This window comes from Lissotriton helveticus, chromosome 4_1 (assembly GCF_964261635.1).
Source record: "Lissotriton helveticus chromosome 4_1, aLisHel1.1, whole genome shotgun sequence".
Lineage (NCBI taxonomy): Eukaryota > Metazoa > Chordata > Amphibia > Caudata > Salamandridae > Lissotriton > Lissotriton helveticus.
The window spans coordinates 1,846,293,835-1,846,309,328 of NC_136063.1; positions in this window are offsets into that span (position 1 = coordinate 1,846,293,835).

Here is a 15,494-nt window from a genome sequence, read left to right on the forward strand (position 1 = left end):
GGCATTGCTGCCAACTGCTGTGCTTTCTCTTCGGTGAGGCTTCGCCTCGTTGAAGCCTCAGGCAACAATCTCCAGGTGCGCCGCGGGTCCGGCGTCAGCAACGCCCAGAAGCTACGCCAGGTCCGCCAAGTCTGCTGAGTCCACCCCCGCTCCACTGTAAGAAGGCACAGCGGTAACCACAGTGGCATAAAAATTCAAATTCGATGGTCAGTGCTGACAAAAGCGACCACCAAACGGGATCCTTCAAGCAGCCGACTGCAGCAAAAGTAACCTCCAGCACTCCTCTACTCCATCCGAGGACTCAAAGACCAGGGTCCGGCAGGAGAGGTCCGCTCAGGCGTCCACCACGGTCGCCATCTTGCCTCTTTTTGAAAATACATTTGTTTTTTAGGAAAACCCTTACCCACCAACCTAGTTTGTGGCATGCTTCATCATCGGGTCCCACCCAAGTACACCTTGGGTGTGCTTTGACGCCAGGATGTTTGTTCCCTTGGCAGTGATTAAAAACTGAGGAGTGGACATCAGTGGAGATTATTAATGGATCCGTTATCCTTTATGGTCAACACATTTCTGCCAGGTTCTCAGAATTGGGCTGGCTTTCATCAGGACCTTATGAGAGTGAATTTTAACAGCTGGTCTAGAGAAAATATGCTAGAGACCATCTACGTGAGGCACACACTAAGGTGCGATATGTGAAAGAGGATGGTTTCCTCTTATGGTGCATTCCTGTTTTTGAGAGGGAAAAACGACAGACAGACAAACAAGCAAACACATTTAAAATTGCTTCATTTTGACAACTTGCATCATGTGACTCATGAGCGTTGTGACCATGCTCTATGCGTTCAAATAGCGTAGTGAGGTGGAGCGTCGCGTTTAGTGCACGGTGTTTTAAAGAACCGCCTTGTTTTATGCGTTCCCGGGTGTTAATCAATATGTGATAAAAGTGATTCACAATTTGGAGAAACGCCAAAGGCGCTATTTCTTACTCAGAAACTTTCTGGAAAATGCCCCATGAGTTCCGTGTGGGGGCCCGACCTATTGTCACACACTGTGTGATAGGGAAAAAGAAATAAGAAATAACACAGATATTGTTTAATTTATGGCACCGGTAACGTGAGGACTCCGCAACCCGACATCACAGGGAAGAAAACCCCCTGGTGTGCCCCACTTACTTCATCAAGATCTGAGACCTGCCTCCGTACCTACTGCAGCCGCATCGGAACTTTGTCGATGTGTGTTCAGTGCAGGGCAGGAGCTTAAATACCTTTAAAGCTACCTCAGGTGCGGGCGATCTACTCAGTGAATAGGGTCTGCAAGACATGACACAATAAAATGGGAACATATTGTGTTCAGCGCCTGCTAGTTGCTTATCACAACGTTTTATTGTGATGTGAGCGAACTCTCAAAGGTTACTAAACCTATATAGGTGTTTCCTGATATTCTGAAGTAAATTAAAAGTATGGGGGCTGTTTGAAATTTGTTATATATCGCTAAAAACTGAAGAAAGACTTGCCAGAGTCTGTTCGGTTAATAGCGGGAGCTCATGGTTAGAGTTGACTTTCAAGGGTAAACATAGTTATGTTGGGGTTTATAAATTATAAGCACTCAAGTAGGAATAGAGCATATACGTGCTTATTGTGTGTGATAATGAGCTGCGACTCACTGGGGTAGCTTTGAAGTCTAAGTAGCCCTGGTATGGCGCTGTTAGTGGAAGCATGTTTGTGGGAGGTGACACCACGTCAGTGGTGTGATAGTTGCCCCTGCTCATCAGGTTATAGTAGCACAGGGAATATTATCACAGGGAGAATTCTATATCACAACCCCATTCATACCGGGTTAAGTTTGTACTGACAAGACTCTGATGGAGCCTATACAACGTGCTGAGGCATGGCAGTGACCATGTTAAGTGGTCAGGAATACAGGGCTAGTAATACTCTCAGTGATGGTTAAGGCTGTTTCACAGGATATTATCGTTCAATCCTATCTTGTGGGTAGGAAGTCGATATATCCAACGTTGTTCTTTTTGTAATAATATTCTGTCATTAGTGGTATTTTGGCAGTCAATTTGTTCTATCACTGTCCATCTAATGTCATTAGGTGTATGGCCTACCTGTATAAAGTGGTCAGTCAGTTTGCTAGTATTCTTTTTGCAACATATTGTGCTGCGATGTTCTACAATTCGTGTTTTTACTTTGCGGCTGGTCATTCCTTTGTAACGTAGTCTACATGGACATTCAATTAGATAGACAACGCTAGATGAATTGTAGTTTGTGTATCTCATCTGGTGCCAGGTTTTCCCTGTCTCCAGAGCCAAGGTTTTGGTGGCCTGGGTAAGATGGCAGATGCTGCAATCCCTGCAGGGGTAGTGACCTGGTAGACCCCATGCGTTTAGTACTGTGTTGGTAGCCGGTGTCCCAGGTTTCTTGGGCGAGTGGAGACAGCACGGTCTCTCAAACTCCCTAATTCTTTGTAAACAAGGGTGACAGTGTTGAGAATGCACCAGTTTTTCTTGATTATTTTGGCCACTTGGTTAGAAGCTACATTGAATGTAGTTACGCATGTTTGGGGAGTGAAGGTATTCTCGCGTCTGGTGCTTCCAGGAGGGCCTCTCTCTGTTGGTTTCATGCCCACCTTTTTGTGGTCCGGATGACCTTTTCTGGGTACCCTCATTCTTTTAGGTTTTTTGCCAAGTTGGTGGACTGTTCCTGATAGTCTTGTGTGAGGCTACAGTTCCGGCGTATGCACAGGAATTGGCCATAGGGAAGGTTCTCTCTAAGGGGCCTAGGGTGAAAACTCCAGAATTGGAGTAAAGAGTTTCTAGCCATTGGTTTATGATAGGTGGTCGTCTGCAGATGCCCCTCTTTGGTCTCAATGTTGAGGTCCACAAATGCAATCTTGGAGGTGCTGGCACTGCTAGTGAAGCGCAAGGGGGAATCCCGTTCATTCAGTCATGTAGGGAAAGTGGTCAGAGAGTTGTTGGATCTTGTCCAAATCATGAAGATGTTGTCTATATATCGATGGCAGAATTGAGTATTGTTCTTGTAGGGGTTAGAGGCTGGTAGAATACATTCTTTTTTAAAATGGTGAACGTAAAGACCAGCCACACTCAGGCCAAAAACGCTGCCCATAGATGTTCCATTTGTCTGCAAATAGAACTCGCCTTCGACCTTAAAGTAGTTCTCCTTTAATGCCAGGGTTGCACATTGTAAAAAACGTCCTCGGGGTGATGTACTCACAAGTTGTTTCCATTAGCATACTTCGGAGGACCTGTAAGGTGTCATCTTGTGGAAGGCTTGTATTCAAACTTTCAATGTCCAGTCCCACCAGAAATTGAGAGGTGGGGTCGAACTTTATGTCCTTGATCAGGTTTAGTAAGTGTTTTGTGTCCTTGACGTAGGTTGAGGACTTCTGTACCATGGGGTTAAGAAAAAAATCACAAAACCGTAATATGGGTTCCAAAAGGGAACTAATCCCTGACAAATGAGGGCATCCTGGGGGTGGTCTTGCCTCCTTGTTAATTTTGGGGACTGTGTAGAAATACGGTGTCTTCTTTGCCCAGAGAAAGTCAGCTTCTTGCTTAGAGATATGGTTGTGTGCTTCTGCTATTCCAACCAGTGAAATGATAATGTCTTGTAGTGCATCAGTTGGGTCTTCCTTTAGGCGTCTGTAGTTTCTAGTATCGCTTAATAGTCTCCCACACTCATTGGTGTAATCCATCTTGTTCTGGAAGACTATTCCTCCCCCCTTGTCAGCTGGTTTAATGACTATGCTGGGGTTATCTTGGAGGTTGCACACAGCTTCCCTTTCTTTGGTGGTAAACTTTTTGAAGGTCTTGGGTTGGTTTAGTTCTTCAATTTGGCTGAATACCGCCTGCTCAAATGTGGTTACTTCAACCGGAATGCTTGATGGCGGTGGGAAAATGAAGGACCCTAGCCTTGGTCTCGAGATGGATACCCCGTGAGGTATGTTAGACCACTGAGTGCTGAAGTATCTGCGTGCAGGGACCTCAGCATCTCATGTCAGCGTGTCAGCATGGAAGTTTTCTCCTCTGCCTTGCCCGGCAAAGATATGGTGTTTATATACCCAAAAGGCACCCTCAGGGGTTCTATCTTGCTGTATCATGTCAGCCGAGGATGACAATAGCGATGAACCTTATGCATAGTTATTTTACCGAAGATGATAATCCTACTGTGAATCTGAGATTCCTCATGCATAATCAATGAGGATAGTTTTTTTTTTAAAAACACACAACATTTATGCAGCACCTAACTAGGTAAAAGATCAGCACCAAAACCATTATGTAGTACAATGGCAGGGTAAATGTAGGAGAAAGGTTAGGAGACTACCCAGACCTATATTGGGGTTCATTGTGAATCATAACAATGGGCTTCTATGCTTAGGCAGTAGAACGTGGATGAAGGCCTTGTTATGGTCTATGCCTCTCTGAACTCAGTTAGATCCCTCTGTCTATACTCTCCTAAGGCATTACACTGGCCAATGGGAAATATTTCTCATCTGTGGTCCCCATCTGTGCAGCACCTAACCTTAACTTGCTCACAGATGCATCCCAGTAGGTAGAAAGCCAGGTCTGGTGGCTCATTGGACTAATGTGTTTACTGCAGGAGCCTGTGTTCAACCTCATGGTCACAGGTTCACTCATCCTTTCATCCATCTGAGGTCGATAAAGTACAACTGAATTGGGTAACAATAAAGATCCGTTGTTCAGCACCATGATGCTTACGGGTGAACGTGCATGTTACAAATACACGTTATGTTGATCAGTACTACCATGGCCAACAAGGTGATGGGCCCATTTCACCCCTTGGATCAGTCTTCACACCCCAACCCAAGGTGAACTCTGCCTATATGGAAAGTAACCAGCAGAGGCCACTGCCAGCTGCCAGTGTCATGTGCCAGGTCCTAGGTCATCCAGAATTATTGGAGGTTTCTCAGTATGTTTTGGACCCTACTTCCACTCTACCTCCCACCAGTTTAGGTGCAGTATTCTGAAATTGGCCACTCAGCCTGAGATCTGTATCCTGAAACTGAACAGGGGACAGGGGTGGGTCATCCCTCACCGTTCCCCGCTTTCTGGGCTCCCGTACCCTCTGCTTGGGAGCGGCGCCCCCAAAAACTGGCACCAAGGGCAACTCTTACCCAAGGATGCACTCAGTAGGCATCTGGGGACTAACTATGACCCTCCTCTGCATCACCTCCTCACCCTATTCAGGGGATGTCAGGTACATAGGGTGGAAAAAGACCTGCCCATGAGCCTAAGTTACCCCACACACCGATTTGGGTAATGCCGAGGAAAAACGAGCCTTTTAACTATCATGGTCTGGCTAGCCCTGATGTCTCTCAGAGCAGTGACAGAGATCCCATTCACTTTCACTTGGTGAAAGTGACAACTACCACTCTCAGGGATCACAAGGTCACCCACTGAGTTTATTTCCCAGCTAAGGGAGATCATGGCATGGCCTATGACATGCTCCTGGGAAATACTTACCCCTAAGACCACATTGATTACCCCTGTGGAGGTCTCACCAGTGGGTGATTTCTTAAGACAGACATAGGGCCCGATTTATATCTCAGTTGATGGGCTACTCCGTCACAACAGTGAGAGATATCCTGTTCACAGAAATTTAAATCCATAGGATATAATGGGATTTATATTTCAGCAGACTGGATATCCATCACTATTTTGATGGAGAAACCCGTCCTCTGAGATATAATTTAAGCCCAGAGTCTCCTGCTTGTGTTCTAGCTTAGAACAATTAAAGCAGCAGGGTTGGAAATGGGGTGCCCTAGGCCACCGCCCACCAGAACCTCCTTCCTGTTTCACAGAAGGGGCAAGGGAACCCTTTCCTCCTCCTTTATTCTTGGACCTGTCTGTATCTCCCTAGACCTCACACTCACTCTGCTGGGAGGAACCTGAATAACCATTCTTGTGGTCACCTCAGGTACATTCTTATAGACCCTGCTGCAGAGCCAGAGGTTAAACTCCCTACCAAGCTCCCTGGGAGCAGTGAGCTTACTATCGATCAGGTATTGGTAAGGTCCTAGAAAACAAAGACTGAACATGTGGTCTCTCACTATCAAATTGTACAGTAACTGAAAATCCTTTACTTCATTGTCCTTTACCCAACTGTCCACGGCCTTGCAAAAGAATTTTGCACAACCCACCCAGAACTGTTGGAACAGTTTCTGTCTGACCTTCAACTTCTGCTTGTACTTGTCAGAGGTAGGGTTCGACTTTCTAAGATTTCCTTCATGGGTGTAAGCCTCATCTTGGTGGAGCCGGTAGGACATCCCTCCCCTCACTAGGAATATACTTCCAGAGTCTATCCCCCAAATCTCCTCAGGCATCCTGTGCATCTGTAAAGCCACCTCATAAGCTGTAAACCACTAGTCAATGTCATTCTCCACAACAATGTCAGGCACCAGACCTTTGGGAATATGGACCTTCCTATCTCCAGAGGACATTACAGACATGCTACCACCAATAATGCTGGACTCTGCTTCCAGGACTTTGAGATGTGGCTCTTTGAGGCTCCTTTCATGAGGCATGTGCTCTAAGGACAATGTGTCGCTTTGTTCACCCTAATTAGGCAGGGTATGCCCAGACGTGGGTCCCTTGCTCACTTTGCCACTGGATTCAAGATAGCCTGGCTGATGATGGTTATGAACCCAAAACCGGTCCCAGGATGCTTGTTTCTGGTGCAGGGAAGACATGGCTTGGCAGTTCTGGGCTGGACTGTTCCCATGAGGCACAGGGTCAGACTGATTTGCATATGGCCATGTCTGAACTGGGGTGGTGGAGTGAGCTAAAAAATGATGATGGATTAAACCCAGATCAGTTGACTGGGTGTGAGTGTTTACTTTGCTCAAACGCTCTGTCCATCATCCCCTTTGGTAGGCCTTTTATAAAAAGACGCTCACAAAGGCCAATAGCCTGGGCAAAAAGGAAAAGCACGAGCTTGTGCGATCCCTAGGTCCGTTTCTAAGGTCGCTCGCTGCTCAAGCAGTGCTGCGCACAGCAACGCCAGGCGCAACACCTAAAATTGACAAATATCCATTGGGTAGAACCGGAGATAAGATTTTAGTGTAAATGGTACCAAAAAGAACAAAGCGCCAACTTTGAATATCTGGTCGCAGCAGACAGGGATGAAGCAACAAGTTAAGGCCAACTGCAATGGAGCACCACCTGGCTACAGTGACTCTGTTAAGTCCCTGGAACAAAGTACCTTAAATCCTGGTTTGCAGAGCGTTGCCAGGATCTGTGTCTAAGAAGCATTGTGTAGCGAAAGTTATGTGTCAGTTCTAAATCGTGGCAAGGATTTGGAGTAGGGTCCTGCATAACCATCAATGATCCCATTGACCAGGGCTTGTTATGCGAAGTCTGGCATCAAGGATACGTTGTGCAATTGGGGCGATGCGTTGGTTCTGAAGAGCTGTGAGGCTGCAATGTGACATTCAGTGTCACCTTCATGGATTCCGTAGCCGAGGGATGCAAGGGACTGCACTAATGATGTGTCATGCAGTACAGATTCTGATGGGCTGCAATTCAAAATGAGTACTTGTGATGGATATAATCTACAGAGCAGTGGTGAGGCGCTGGTTCTGCCCAGGGTTGCGCTGTGCAGCAGAGGAGATGCATCAGTTCCATGGGATTCACAGAGGGTGGTAGACCACCTTAGGCCCACTTCCAAGGGTCCAAGACTGGGGTGGCACTACTTGGCAGAGTAGACACACAAATGGCAGAGTACAGGTGCAGGGTTTAAGGTTGTTGGAGGCTTTTGCCCCTGAGGCTCAGGTTAGTAGACCAGCCAACCAGCCTTTGGAGTCACTTTGGGGTCCTGGGTTCAGCAGATGCAAGTTCAGTCCTTCTCACCCAAGCAAGAGGGCAGCAGGCAGCAAGTAAGCACAGCAGAACAGAGCAGCAGTTCTTCAGAGCAGCACAGCAGCATTCCTCAGGTCCAGACGAGTACAGTAGAGTTGGGTCTGAGGCCAAATATGTATTCCCAGTGCCTACTGTGAAGTTGAAGATGCTTCTGGAGGTCCCTCACCCTCCTGAGTTTTCAGCATCCCCTTCCTCCCTGTTCTGGCCCCAGCTTGTCTGGGGTCAAAATAGACTACTGACCCTTTGTGAAAGTGCTCAGGCAGGAACTTTCTGATATACAAGTGTGGTAGGTGACAGCTCCTTCCACTCATTACCTCAGAGTAGACCATCCTAACCCTACCTATCTAACATTTTTCTCACTGTCTGAAAGCATTACACAAAGACCAATCACCAGCTAAAACTAGTCATGTGACCCAGGATCAGGCTTCAGGTGTCAAGGGGTTAGGACAAGAAAATGTCAACTTTCTAAGTGGCACTTTCACAATTGGGATTAAAAATCAGACTTTACCATTAAAGAGGTGTTTTAGTACAATTCTTTAGACAATAAACTCAACCTGTCACCCTGGTTCCAATTGGAAGTTACAGCTTATTAAATATAATAAGGTAACTCCAATGTTATCCTATAGGAGAGGTGGGCCTTGCAGAAGTGAAAAACGAATGTTATTGTTTTTTTACTACAAGGATATGTAAAATTTAAAAGTACATGTCCACCTTTTTAAATACACTACACTGTGCCCTGTGGGTTGTATAGGGCCTACCCTTGGGGTAATCTATGTATCTTTAAAAGGAAGGTTTTGACCTGGCAAAGGTTTACTTTGCCTGATGTAAAAGGCTATTTAATGCTGCACAAAACAAACACAAGGAGATGATAGACGGAGCACTGAAACTTTTGACACTCACCCCGTCACATATCTGGGTTGAATCCATCATCGTTCTTTAGGTCACTTCGCCACCCCAGTTCAGACCCAGCCATATGCAAATCAGGCTTAACCCTGTCCCTCATGGGAACAGTCCAGCCCGAACTGCCAAGTCAGGTCTTCCCTGAACCAGAAACAAGCATCCTGGAACCGGTTTCAGTCCAGGCTAGTTGAATCCAGTGGAAAAGTGAGCAAGGGACCCACGTCTGGGCATACCCTGCCAACTTAGGGTAAGCAAACAAAGCAAATACAAGGAGATGTTGGATGAAGCACTGAAACTTTTCAGACACTCACCCCCAGTTACAGATCTTGGTTGAATCCAACATCGTTCTTTAGCTCACTTTGCCACCCCAGTTCAGACCTAGCCTTATGCAAATCAGTCTTGACCCTGACCCTCAGGGGAACAGTCCAGCCCGAACTGCCAAGCCAGGTCTTCCCTGGACTGCAAACATAATATATAATAATATATATAATGCGGCACACATAGGATGCAATGGAACGATGGTAGGCCTAGGACATGTTTAAAGTGTTACTTAAGTTGGTGGCACAACCAGTGCTGCAGGCCCACTAGTAGCATTTAATGTGCAGGCCATAAGCACAGGCTATGAAACCTTACTAGGGATTTACAAGTAAATTAAACATGGCAATTGGGTGAACATAAGCACTCATCACTGGTTAGCAGTGATAAAGTACTCAGAGTCCTAAAAGCTCAATTAAATGAGTTCAGAAAACAGAAAAAAAGTGAAGGCAAAAGGTTTGGGGTTGACCGTTCAGAAAGAGCAAAATCCTAAACCTACCCTTAATAAAGACCACACATACCAATCAGTGTTCACCAGCTCACTTTATCCATTTCTACCCCTCTCCATCCAGCCATATCTCGCAGAATGCTCGACACAGGAAACCCACAATGGAATGGGGCACAGGAAATGGCTAATGCTATTTAAGTGAATTCAATTAAAGTCTAAAGAATTATCATCAGCGGCAGCTAAAGTTCACTGTGCAGACACGATGGTTATGACAGTAAGTTTGTGGTGGAAGCAGCAGACTTTCTATTTTCATGTTAATCACAGATCTAACAAACTAAACATATTCAATAATTCTCTTCACCTGAATATAAGATGAAATTAGCCCTCATATGAAAATGTTAATTGAGTTCTTGTCATCTTTAGAGCTAATGTGCATGGCAACAACTGCATTTTGCATTGAACCTAGTCTCTTCTAGTTTATGTCTTCTACTGAAGTTAGATGATGTGTGGGGCTGGGACGTTAAACATCTGTTAGATTCAGTGCAATTTATACCTGATGTGTTTTTCTCCATGCTCAAGATGCTGCAAAGGTTATAGACTAGAGGTGGGAAAGTAAGGCTCCTTTAGCTACTCATTCAACACTAGCATTTTCCTTTTACTTATGCCCCTTTGATTGTCTGTGGATACCATTCCTATAATCCTAATCTGAGAGCAAGTCTTCCTTTTCAAATTAGTACAGTTAATTTGCACTATATGCTGGCCTCACTTACTTAACTGAGTCCGACTGATTTCAACAGAGACACAACCACAACCATCCTGCTGAATGAGCCTTCTACCATCTTTACTTCAATCATACATCATCTGTTACATTTTTTATTCAAAATGCTTAGATCCCAACCTCATTTAATGTGGAGCGTAAACGACAGTTGATCAAGAACCCTGATCTATCTCTCTCTGACCCAGTCAGTTTTTGACCTATTACCTGGATATTCCAGTAATGTTGCACTTTGAGCCACATTTTATCATCTGTCGAATTCAAATGTATATTCATGTCCATCCGTGCCCAACTATGAGTGTCTGGTATTGTATACAGGGAACGGTAGTGGTGTTTCCAAAGAATTGGAAAAACCGCACATACACTAATATCCGTAAGGTCAAAAATAGTACTGGACAGTCAATAGGATCTTTCTCAATGTCAAAAGACGGAGTGCTACATGGACCAATATCCCCCACTACCAGGAAGGAACACAATTTATCAAGCCAAAGGATTGACAAATAAACATATAGGCAAAAATGGTCAAGAGAGCACAATCCTATAATGCAAGTATGTAGGAGTCTAATGCAAAGTAAAGTCTAGACAACAATTAATCCAGATAAGGTCAGCAAATTCTCAAAATGTACAGGACAAATAGATGGATAGAGTTCATGTTTTATATCATCTTTTTCTTTTATTGATTCTTAAAAGTGGTTTTCCAAATGATAAAACGACAGCCGACACGTGTTTCGTCCGTACTATGAATTAGTACAGGGACTTTTTCAAGGCTAATGAAGTAAACTATTGCAGCATATATTTTGCCGAATCACGTGGGAGATGCTGTAAAGTTGAAGCTCCGGACAATACCACAGTCCAAGTGGCCCGAGAGGGTGGATCGAAAATACACAGCTGGAGGAATATCAGAAGGGGTTTTTCACCATTGGTTCTAGAATATAAGTGTTAAGGACTTGTCCTGATATAACCCACGTGACTCATACCACAAAATAGTTGGAGGTCAATTAAAATAGACTCAATGATAAGCTAAGTTATTTCCACAATCGGGCAAAAGTAGTATAAGTGGAACAAGGTGTACTACCGCAGACGTCCTGGTCAGATAATTTCAAAACATAGTAGTAGCACCAATCATAAGTCACACTAGTATCTGTGAGGTGTATTGTAACACCAACATGCTAGAGACACCTCGGAAATGCGTGAGGTGTGTTGTAGGGTCTGGTACATCTTGATACTGGCACTCCGTAAGTCTATTTTAATCGACCTCCAACTATTTTGTGGTATGAGTCACGTGGGTTATATCAGGACAAGTCCATAACACTTATATTCTAGAACCAATGGTGAAAAACCCCTTCTTATATTCCTCCAGCTGTGTATTTTCGATCCACCCTCTCGGGCCACTTGGACTGTGGTATTGTCCGGAGCTTCAACTTTACAGCATCTCCCACGTGATTCGGCAAAATATATCCTGCAATAGTTTACTTCATTAGCCTTGAAAAAGTCCCTGTACTAATTCATAGTACGGACGAAACACGTGTCGGCTGTCGTTTTATCATTTGGAAAACCACTTTTAAGAATCAATAAAAGGAAAAGTTGATATAAAACATGAACTCTATCCATCTATTTGTCCTGTACATTTTGAGAATTTGCTGACCTTATCTGGATTAATTGTTGTCTAGACTTTACTTTGCATTAGTCTTGTACATACTTGCATTATAGGATTGTGCTCTCTTGACCATTTTTGCCTATATGAGTGTCTGGTATCTTGGTTTCTGAATTTTTGGCCCAGCTTCACACTAACCTAGCTTGTGCATAAAGGCCTTGGCCTGGCTGGACAGGAAACTGGTCCTAGACCTGGAGAGGCACACCAAATGACCTTCAATAGTGACAGAGGACCACTTTTCCTGTCACAGGGTGATGAGTGTAGCACAGAGGTGGCAGCACCGCATATTTCGAGGAGATTCCCATGTGACCACACCTTTTTACCTTTGCCAAAAGAGGAGGAGCCTAGTTGACCCATCATATACATTTCTGCTGCTATTGGTTGCCCGGAGTACTAGCATTGAGATAATGACAATGTGGATGAATGTGTGTTGTGAGTGAGAAGTGTGTTACAAACTTCATGAGTGTCTAAGTGAACCAGTGTGACAGAGGCATGTGAGTTCCATTTAAAAAGCCCTTGACCTGTTTGTGTGCACATGTTGAAGGAGACGTAGCTTTCCCAGATAGTGAACGCTTATTGTTGATATTCCTGAAATTGGAAGGAGGGGACCTGGACACTGAACTGAGGAAAGAGTAAACGGCCTTCCCTTTAAAAACTCAAACATGCCCTTTCCGGTAAAGAGGGCTGCAAATTAGTTTTCCTGATACCGCTATTTGGTAGGGGTAGGGGTGAAGGGTTTTACAACAGTTACTATGTTAAAGTGTGAAGTGTCCTTATATTTGAAAACACCCCTGCTATGAAGAACATCACTCAGGGCAAAGGCTGAGTCTTGAAACACCTGGAGAAAGGCACATGAAGGGAGAACCCAGCCAAACCACTTTTGAAAGGGCAGACAGAGAATCCACATCCTCTGTCTGCCTTCCCTGTAGTACTTGTTGACACATCTTTGTTCAAGTTCCTAGTTCTCCTTGACAAAGAAGGGGTGCTCCACAGATTATCCAGACAAGTACTATTCAACTTCTGTCTTCCTGACAGTCAGATTCTCAGATGTGAGGGGACCTCACCTATAGTCTGATATGAAGAAAAAACTGCCTGGAGTGTCTTACGGAATCCTGAGTGAGGATGGAAGAAGTGAGAAGACCCTATATGAGGTGAAGGTCTTTGATGTGATAGAAGGAGTTGACCCTGGTGCTACGATTTGTCCACCAGAGACTCACAACTCACGTGACTAGTATACTGTAGTCTGGAAACTGGTCACTGAAGAACTCCTTGGAAGAATCCCTGCTCTATCAAAGCATGCCTGAGCAGTCTCTGCTGTCATCTCAATTTATGCAGTGATGTCACTTGCCCAAGTTAGCCTGAGAGGTCTGCTCAACTGACGAAGGGGCCAGTGCACCTGCACCTGCTGTATCCCCATTATTGTGGATGGCACAACTATGTCACCAATGGATCCAGGCTGAGCAGTCGTTCCCGCACAAAAAGAAGAATCCTACAAACCTGTGATACCCACCCCAGGGTACCCCACTATGCCTCAGTTGCTAGATTGGCATTGACTCAGCACCAGACTATGCTGCTCTGAAGAACAAAGTTGCTACCTCAGAGCACTGATTGTCACCCGTGGCACTAGAGACCTGTGCAACCGGCCAGACTTGGCCACCCGTGGCCATCCATATTCTAAGCACCTTAAAGATGTTAAGTTTCTGCTGAATCCTTGCTCCTGGAAGGAGGACTGCAGCATTGTTGGAGGGACCAAATCTATCTATAGGTGACATTGCAAGGAGCCCTGAGGTGGGCCACCGTTAGGCACTCCGGCCGGTCCACTTTCTGTCGTCCGGATCCTGCTGTGTGGCTTGCGCCTGCCCAAACTGAGTGCTTCAGTCCAGGGACTTAATTACAGCCCTGGTGAGCCAGACTGTCAGTGGAAGGTCCTTTGTGACCTGCCACTAAATAAAGGAGTAGTTTATAGACTTTGTGACTGTTCCAGTCTGAGAGTAACCAAAGGGGAAGCTAAGCACATGTACTAGCTTTCCCAAAAGCCCTATAATCTAAGAATCAGGACGGTAGAGTGAAGGAGGGCAATACTAAAGCATGTTGGACTTAGACCAATCCATCATGTATTGGATATTTTCTTGTGCTTTGTGTAGTATTGTGCCTTACTGTAGCATTAAGTACATTTTGTTTGTAAAGAGGAGCTTCTGCCTGGATAATCATGTTATTGCACTGCTGTGTACGTTGTGGAGCTCTAAGCCTGCCGTACACTCATACTAACCTCCCGGAGAAGCATGTGACTGCTCATCATATCTACCTCTGAAAGTTAAGTGCTGAAGAAGCTGCACTTTACCTCACTTTGCAGAGCAATAGTAGGATGAACCCCCGGACATTAGTGGGAAAGGGCCCCATTCCCAAGGCCTCAAGTCCAGTAGCCCCTGTCTGTTCTGCATCCCCCCATATAGGTCTGACACAAACACAATCAAGTATATATACACGAAATGATAAATCACAAATAAGTGTCTGTTATGGTTTAGGAAACACAAAAATGTTCTTCAAAGCACTAGGTATTGTGTGCAACACACAATGTATATCATAACTCTTTATCCCACCATGTACTTGTGGGCATCCTTTTTTGTTTTTACATGCCTTCAGTTAAGGAGTTTACTGAGCATGATGGAAAAATGACTTACCATCACTCACTAAGTTGTATCAAAGAGAGATAAGAAGAACCGTGCCCTATCTACTAATATATGATGATGTTTCTGTGCCTGCATAGGCTGCCTTGTGCCACAAGCACATTTTTGCACCATTGCGGGGTGATGTATGAGTGATGTCTAGCATGTGTTTTGTGCTTAAAGGGGAACTTTCCAGTATAAAATACCATTCCCTGACAGAGTTTAATGCTTTTTTGTTTGCTTTACAATAGAGCATACGTGCAAATTTTGAAACGTTTGGAATGAAGAAAAGGTTACCTCAACGTTACGCCTCTCTTGAAGCGGTGCCATGTTTTTATGCAAATCCCAGATTACCATTGTTAGTAGATAGGAATTGGTATCAAAAATCACGAGTGGATGCATGGACTTCCCATGTTCGACCCATGGTATGACCCCTTGACGCAAATGAATCATCTGCATATGTGCTATATATCTGAGGTGAATGAACTTTGTTTTTAGAAAGTTTCACAAAGATTCGTCAAACAGAAAGCAAAACAAAAAATATTCATCCGATGGAAACTCTGACCTAACTATAACTACAGACAACACAGTTGTGACCAGCATATTTAATCGAGCATGATTTATATCATCAGCTTGTCCTCGAGGAAATGTAAGAACAGTTTTTAAAACTCAATCAATGAAAAGCTAAATATTTCCACTTTTGTGAACTCATGCCATTTACTATGCTTCAATTCCCTCCGTCAATAAAACCTAGGTGTCCATTTCAATGTTTATAAATAACTGCCTTTTTCCAATGTTTTTAGCCTATCTCTGCATTTACTTCACACAACAAAACA